Here is an 8,688-nt window from a genome sequence, read left to right as displayed (position 1 = left end):
CTATTATTTCCGAAAAGAGCTTTTCTTTTCAATAATTTCCTAATTGTTTCTGAAAGTTCACCGAATGTTTCAAACGCCAATGGTTTGAAGTGTAATTCAATCTCGAATCAGTTCTTAAAAAATTGCTCAATTTTGTTGTCTTCAGCTACGCTTAAAGTATAATTAGACTTCCTCGCCGCAATTGATACAATACTGGCTTGCAGAGGAGACGTAAAGGCGACTTCTAAATATGCGGTTCACCTCCAATAACGCTGGACAAATTTACATCTGGTCTTGGATTTTTTATTAGTAGATGCTTCTGCACCCAAACAGGAGAAAACTCGGCTGATGTGCAAGCTGCCATTATTGCGTCTTTTACCATCCTGACGATGGATGATGTTGGCACGACCCCAACATTAACGGCACTATCCGTAAAATAGTCCGGTTTTACTCTTTGAGCGTTATAGTGAGTCAAATGGTGGAACTCCTTACCAGAAATTCAGAGCAGCTCGGTATTCTTTGGTTGAAGATGTAACCAATAGCAGTGATAGGAGTGCGTGGCCACCCACCAGATTCTTGATTGAGGTAGGGACAAAGATAACATTCAAGCTTTTTTTCTGGCGGTTACCAGTCAAAAAGGTTGCTTTCAGCCATAAAGTCATAACTTCCGAAGTTTTGGTTGATCAACTGAGGAAAAGTCTCTTTGTAGTAATAATTTACTAATTCTGTGAAGTAGATTTTGTCTGTTGGGTTCACTCCACTATTAATTGCAACCAAATTTGCGCACTGAGATAAGGAGCCGATACAAATAGGCTGAACTATATCAAAAAACAATTTTTGCTAATTGGAAGGCATGAACGATCCCGTGAGGTATTGCGGATTAGTGAGCCCAATATATTGTCCGACATTGTTCGCCGGAGGACGCTGAATTGTTCAGAAAATTTTTGCCCATAGCATAGGTTGTGGGTACAAAATTTTGGATGTTCCGAGACCACTACGCAAAAATCATAGTGCACAATGAAGATAATTCAGATTGCCAAGGTTTACTAATAACTTGGCGTCTTTATTTGACCTTTTTTGTAAACAAGAGAAAAAGTGTGTGTTCCAACTGCTTCAACTAGAATTTTGACTACTGATTGACTTTTTCTGTTTATCCTGCTATCAACTGCTGTCAACTCCGTGGTGGACAATAATTCGAACTTTTCTGTTCCGAGTTCTTGTCTACACACCATCCATATTCTTCAAAAAGAAATTAGAATCTTCTTTAATTCTTATTTAGTGCTTCCCAAGACTCTTCCTGAGTTCTCAGCTGTGATACTATCATCTAGATTACAAAAAGTACTGAGTAAGTTTTAACAACTTATTGTCAAGTTCTTAAGTAGTAGGCAAAAGAACTATTGAAAAAAAGGGTCCTATAGGTCTCCCTATTGGACTCCGACTAAGTTTTTTTGTAGGGTGCATTGAAAAAGAGTTTGCCATGCTACGAGTTGCAACAAGAAGCGAATGAAGATAACGCAGGAGTGAGTGTTTGAGCTGCATTCAAAACGCTGTTCTTCTTTTCAGAAATGAAAGCATTTGGAAGTCTTTTTTATTTCTCAAACCCTTTTTGAATAGTTTGTTAGGATGCATGTAAAATGCTTTCAGTTCCGCATTCAATATCCACTCCTTGGGTTAACAGTTTAACAGTCCAGGAAACAGTTCAACAGCACAGACCAAAAATTCAGAGATGGCTTCTTTGCAACGCTTTTGGCAGTGAGACGTCGCAAATCTTCTCTTAGAACAATAGGGCGTGCACCTGTTCTTGTCTTTTTCTGCACATCAAGCCTACCAGAGCGTAAGGTGGGAGCAATGAAACAGGGGAGCTGCCCTCTACTAGCTAAGTTCACCAGTTTGTAAAGTTTGAAATAATTTTTCTTGGCTGGCGTTGACTGCGCATGTAAACTGTTCTCGAGATTAATTTTGGAGGGACCAGCTGCTGTGAATTTGGAGAAAATTGCAATTGAGGTTATATAGAAGCTTCATCGAACTAATTTGCAAGCTCACTCCAATCATATCCTGCAATTGGCTGCGTTTATTTAATTGGATGCAAGTTCTTCAGCTCTTTAAGTGTTCTTTTTTATCAGGGGCCACTGCACCTGATGACAAAAATTTTGCTTTGCATCAAAAATTTCTTTGAAGGCAAAAACATTTTGCGCAAGTGGCAAGTGGATCCATCGGATCATTTCTGGTTTTCCTCGCCTGTTTCATCGAAGCCGCTTCAAACCATAGTCCAGCACAGTCATCATTTATCCAACGCTCAAATCTATTCTGGATAAGTTATTCTCGCTGTGGTTTTGTTTTCTTTCCTTCTCGATCGCAAATGCGCAGAACATCCTTGTTTATTGCAAAGAGCTTTTTTCCAATTTTCAAGGGAATTTGCTTGACACACACAACTCTCAATGATAGCATTTCTGACCATCTCAGCCAAAACTTGGCAGGAATGTGGAGGAGGATAGGTATTCCTTTCTTGCACATGGTTTCAAGGTCAGAAAAGTTTTTGCATTGACATTGGCTTCAATGTAAAAATAGTTTTTGCATCATTTCTTTTTTCATTTATGTTAGAAAGTAATGAGTATCATTCCCCTCTGAAAAATTTGGCCTTTTTAAAATAAACTGATTTTTTATCTTAAATTTAAAATCGAGTCAGGAAAAGTTCTGCTATCGCTGCTTTCTTTTCTCCCGAAAACTTTTTTTAAAGGCTACTGAATCATGATTTGAGTTTTGATATATCAATTTAAATCACTTTTAGTAGAGCAAATATCTGGCATGATAATTTCAGCCTAGCTAAAGCCCATTATGGCAATTTCAACAAATGTCTGGCGTGAAATTATTAAGCCAGAGCACATTATGGCGAAAAATTAGAGATTACGCACGGATGGTTCTAAAACTAATGGGCCGGACGGAACATCGCAACCAAAACTTTCTCTAGTCAAAGAAAAATTTAAGAACAAAAAAAATTAAGAAAGAACTGACAGCTGCTGAAACAGCAATTAAGAGGATAAATTTTTCATTATTGCCCGCTTAATGCTTTGAATTTTTGAAGCTTTTAACAAAAATTTAGCACTTTTCATCGCATAAAGGGACAATCATGTAACATTTTCCACTTTTAAATGTTTTTCAGGAGCTATCATCACGTTTCCTAAAATTAGGCACAATTCATACAGAACTTAAGCTGGTCTTGGATTTTTTATTAGTAGATGCTTCTGCACCCAAACAGGAGAAAACTCGGCTGATGTGCAAGCTGCCATTATTGCGTCTTTTACCATCCTGACGAGGGATGATGTTGGCACAACCCCAACATTAACGCCACTATCCGTAAAATAGTCCGGTTTTACACTTTGAGCGTTATAGTGAGTCAAATGGTGGAACTCCTTACCAGAAATTCAGAGCAGCTTGGTATTCTTTGGTTGAAGATGTAACCAATAGCAGTGATAGGAGTGCGTGGCCACCCACCAGATTCTTGATTGAGGTAGGGACAAAGATAACATTCAAGCTTTTTTTCTGGCGGTTACCAGTCAAGAAGGTTGCTTTCAGCCATAAAGTCATAACTTCCGAAGTTTTGGTTGATCAACTGAGGAAAAGACTCTTTGTAATAATAATCTACTAATTCCGTGAAGTAGATTTTGTCTGTTGGGTTCACTACACTATTAATTGCAACCAAATTTGCGCACTGAGATAAGGAGCCGATACAAATAGGCTTAACTATATCAAAAAACAATTTTTGCTAATTGGAAGGCATGAACGATCCCGTGAGGTTTTGCGGATTAGTGAGCCCAATATATTGTCCGACATTGCTCGCCGGAGGAGGCTGAATTGTTCAGAAAATTTTTGCCCATAGCATAGGTTGTGGGTACAAAATTTTGGATGTTCCGAGACCAATACGCAAAAATCATAGTGCACAATGAAGATAATTCAGATTGCCAAGGTTTAATAACAACTTGGCGTATTTATTTGCGCTTTTTTGTAAACAAGAGAAAAAGTGTGTGTTCCAACTGCTGCGACTAGAATTTTGACTACTGATTGACTTTTTCTGTTTATCCTGCTATCAACTGCTGTCAACTCCGTGGCGGACAATAATTCGAACTTTTCTGTTCCGAGTTCTTGTCTACACACCATCCATATTCTTTAAAAAGAATTTAGAATCTCCTTTAATTCTTTTTTTAGTGCTTCCCAAGACTCTTCTTGAGTTCTCTGCTGTGATACTATCATCTAGATTACAAAAAGTACTGAGTAAGTTTTAACAACTTATTGTCAAGTTCTTAAGTAGTAGGCAAAAGAACTATTGAAAAAAAGGGTCCTATAGGTCTCCCTATTGGACTCCGACTAAGTTTTTTTGTAAGGTGCATTGAAAAAGAGTTTGCCATGCTACGAGTTGCAACAAGAAGCGAATGAAGATAACGCAGGAATGAGTGTTTGAGCTGCATTCAAAACGCTGTTCTTCTTTTCAGAAATGAAAGCATTTGGAAGTCTTTTTTTTATTTCTCAAACCCTTTTTGAATAGTTTTTTAGGATGCATGTAAAATGCTTTCAGTTCCGCATTCAATATCCACTCCTTGGGTTAACAGTTTAACAGTCCAGGAAACAGTTCAACAGCACAGACCAAAAATTCACAGATGGCTTCTTTGCAACGCTTTTGGCAGTGAGACGTCGCAAATCTTCTCTTAGAACAATAGGGCGTGCACCTGTTCTTGTCTTTTTCTGCACATCAAGCCTACCAGAGCGTAAGGTGGGAGCAATGAAACAGGGGAGCTGCCCTCTGCTAGCTAAGTTCACCAGATTGTGAAGTTTGAAATAATTTTTCTTGGCTGGCGTTGACTGCGCATGTAAACTGTTCTCGAGATTAATTTTGGAGGGACCAGCTGCTGTGAATTTGGAGAAAATTGCAATTGAGGTTACATAGAAGCTTCATCGAACTAATTTGCATGCTCACTCCAACCATATCCTGCAATTGGCTGCGTTTGTTTAATTAGATGCAAGTTCTTCAGCTCTTTCAGTGTTCTTTTTTATCAGGGGCCACTGCACCTGATGACAAAAATTTTGCTTTGCATCAAAAATTTCTTTGAAGGCAAAAACATTTTGCGCAAGTGGCAAGTGGATCCATCGGATCATTTCTGGTTTTCCTCGCCTGTTTCATCGAAGCCGCTTCAAACCATAGTCCAGCACAGTCATCATTTATCCAACGCTCAAATCTATTCTGGATAAGTTATTCTCGCTGTGGTTTTGTTTTCTTTCCTTCTCGATCGCAAATGCGCAGAACATCCTTGTTTATTGCAAACAGCTTTTTTTTCCAATTTTCAAGGGAATTTGCTTGACACACACAACTCTCAATGATAGCATTTCTGACCATCTCAGCCAAAACTTGGCAGGAATGTGGAGGAGGATAGGTATTCCTTTCTTGCACATGGTTTCAAGGTCAGAAGAGTTTTTGCATCGACATTGGCTTCAATGTAAAAATAGTTTTTGCATCATTTCATTTTTCATTTATGTTAGAAAGTAATGAGTATCATTCCCCTCTGAAAAATTTGGCCTTTTTAAAATAAACTGATTTTTTATATTAAATTTAAAATCGAGTCAGGAAAAGTTCTGCTATCGCTGCTTTCTTTTCTCCCGAAAACTTTTTTTAAAGGCCACTGACTCATGATTAGAGTTTTGCTATATCAATTTAAATCACTTTTAGTAGAGCAAATATCTGGCATGAAAATTTTTTGCCTAGCTAAAGCCCATTATGGCAATTTCAACAAATGTCTGGCGTGAAATTATTAAGCCAGAGCACATTATGGCGAAAAATTAGAGATTACGCACGGATGGTTCTAAAACTAATGGGCCGGACGGAACATCGCAACCAAAACTCTCTATAGTCAAAGAAAAAATTAAGAACCAAAAAAATTAAGAAAAGAACTGACAGCTGCTGAAACAGCAATTGAGAGGATAAATTCTTCATTATTGCCCGCTTAATGCTTTGAATTTTTGAAGCTTTTTACAAAAACTTAGCACTTTTCATCGCATAAAGGGACAATCATGTAACATTTTCCACTTTTAAATGTTTTTCAGGAGCTATCATCACGCTTCCTAAAATTAGGCACAATTCATACAGAACTTCAGCTGGTCTTGGATTTTTTATTAGTAGATGCTTCTGCACCCAAACAAGAGAAAACTCGGCTGATGTGCAAGCTGCCATTATTGCGTCTTTTACCATCCTGACGAGGGATGATGTTGGCACAACCCCAACATTAACGGCACTATCCGTAAAATAGTCCGGTTTTACACTTTGAGCGTTATAGTGAGTCAAATGCTGGAACTCCTTACCAGAAATTCAGAGCAGCTCGGTATTCTTTGGTTGAAGATGTAACCAATAGCAGTGATAGGATTGCGTGGCCACCCACCAGATTCTTGATTGAGTTAGGGACAAAGATAACATTCAAGCTTTTTTCTGGCGGTTACCAGTCAAGAAGGTTGCTTTCAGCCATAAAGTCATAACTTCCGAAGTTTTGGTTGATCAACTGAGGAAAAGACTCTTTGTAATAATAATCTACTAATTCCGTGAAGTATATTTTGTCTGTTGGGTTCACTCCACTATTAATTGCAACCAAATTTGCGCACTGAGATAAGGAGCCGATACAAATAGGCTTAACTATATCAAAAAACAATTTTTGCTAATTGGAAGGCATGAACGATCCCGTGAGGTATTGCGGATTAGTGAGCCCAATATATTGTCCGACATTGTTCGCCGGAGGAGGCTGAATTGTTCAGAAAATTTTTGCCCATAGCATAGGTTGTGGGTACAAAATTTTGGATGTTCCGAGACCACTACGCAAAAATCATAGTGCACAATGAAGATAATTCAGATTGCCAAGGTTTAATAATAACTTGGCGTCTTTATTTGACCTTTTTTGTAAACAAGAGAAAAAGTGTGTGTTCCAACTGTTTCGACTAGAATTTTGACTACTGATTGACTTTTTCTGTTTATCCTGCTATCAACTGCTGTCAACTCCGTGGTGGACAATAATTCGAACTTTTCTGTTCCGAGTTCTTGTCTACACACCATCCATATTCTTCAAAAAGAAATTAGAATCTTCTTTAATTCTTATTTAGTGCTTCCCAAGACTCTTCCTGAGTTCTCAGCTGTGATACTATCATCTAGATTACAAAAAGTACTGAGTAAGTTTTAACAACTTATTGTCAAGTTCTTAAGTAGTAGGCAAAAGAACTATTGAAAAAAAGGGTCCTATAGGTCTCCCTATTGGACTCCGACTAAGTTTTTTTGTAAGGTGCATTGAAAAAGAGTTTGCCATGCTACGAGTTGCAACAAGAAGCGAATGAAGATAACGCAGGAATGAGTGTTTGAGCTGCATTCAAAACGCTGTTCTTCTTTTCAGAAATGAAAGCATTTGGAAGTCATTTTTTTTGCTTCTCAAACCCTTTTTGAATAGTTTGTTAGGATGCATGTAAAATGCTTTCAGTTCCGCATTTAATATCCACTCCTTGGGTTAACAGTTTAACAGTCCAGGAAACAGTTCAACAGCACAGACCAAAAATTCACAGATGGCTTCTTTGCAACGCTTTTGGCAGTGAGACGTCGCAAATCTTCTTTTAGAACAATAGGGCGTGCACCTGTTCTTGTCTTTTTCTGCACCTCAAGCCTACCAGAGCGTAAGGTGGGAGCAATGAAACAGGGGAGCTGCCCTCTGCTAGCTAAGTTCACCAGATTGTGAAGTTTGAAATAAATTTTCTTGGCTGGCGTTGACTGCGCATGTAAACTGTTCTCGAGATTAATTTTGGAGGGACCAGCTGCTGTGAATTTGGAGAAAATTGCAATTGAGGTTATATAGAAGCTTCATCGAACTAATTTGCATGCTCACTCCAATCATATCCTGCAATTGGCTGCGTTTATTTAATTGGATGCAAGTTCTTCAGCTCTTTCAGTGTTCTTTTTTATCAGGGGCCACTCCACCTGATGACAAAAATTTTGCTTTGCATCAAAAATTTCTTTGAAGGCAAAAACATTTTGCGCAAGTGGCAAGTGGATCCATCGGATCATTTCTGGTTTTCCTCGCCTGTTTCATCGAAGCCGCTTCAAACCATAGTCCAGCACAGTCATCATTTATCCAACGCTCAAATCTATTCTGAATAAGTTATTCTCGCTGTGGTTTTGTTTTCTTTCCTTCTCGGTCGCAAATGCGCAGAACATCCTTGTTTATTGCAAACAGCTTTTTTTTCCAATTTTCAAGGGAATTTGCTTGACACACACAACTCTCAATGATAGCATTTCTGACCATCTCAGCCAAAACTTGGCAGGAATGTGGAGGAGGATAGGTATTCCTTTCTTGCACATGGTTTCAAGGTCAGAAGAGTTTTTGCATCGACATTGGCTTCAATGTAAAAATAGTTTTTGCATCATTTCATTTTTCATTTAAGTTAGAAAGTAATGAGTATCATTCCCCTCTGAAAAATTTGGCCTTTTTAAAATAAACTGATTTTTTATCTTAAATTTAAAATCGAGTCAGGAAACGTTCTGCTATCGCTGCTTTCTTTTCTCCCGAAAACTTTTTTTAAAGGCCACTGACTCATGATTAGAGTTTTGCTATATCAATTTAAATCACTTTTAGTAGAGCAAATATCTGGCATGATAATTTTTTGCCTAGCTAAAGCCCATTATGGCAATTTCAACAA

Source organism: Convolutriloba macropyga, chromosome 3 (assembly GCF_964194025.1).
Source record: "Convolutriloba macropyga chromosome 3, txConMacr16.3, whole genome shotgun sequence".
Taxonomy (NCBI): Eukaryota; Metazoa; Xenacoelomorpha; order Acoela; family Convolutidae; genus Convolutriloba; species Convolutriloba macropyga.
This window is presented reverse-complemented; position numbering follows the sequence as displayed.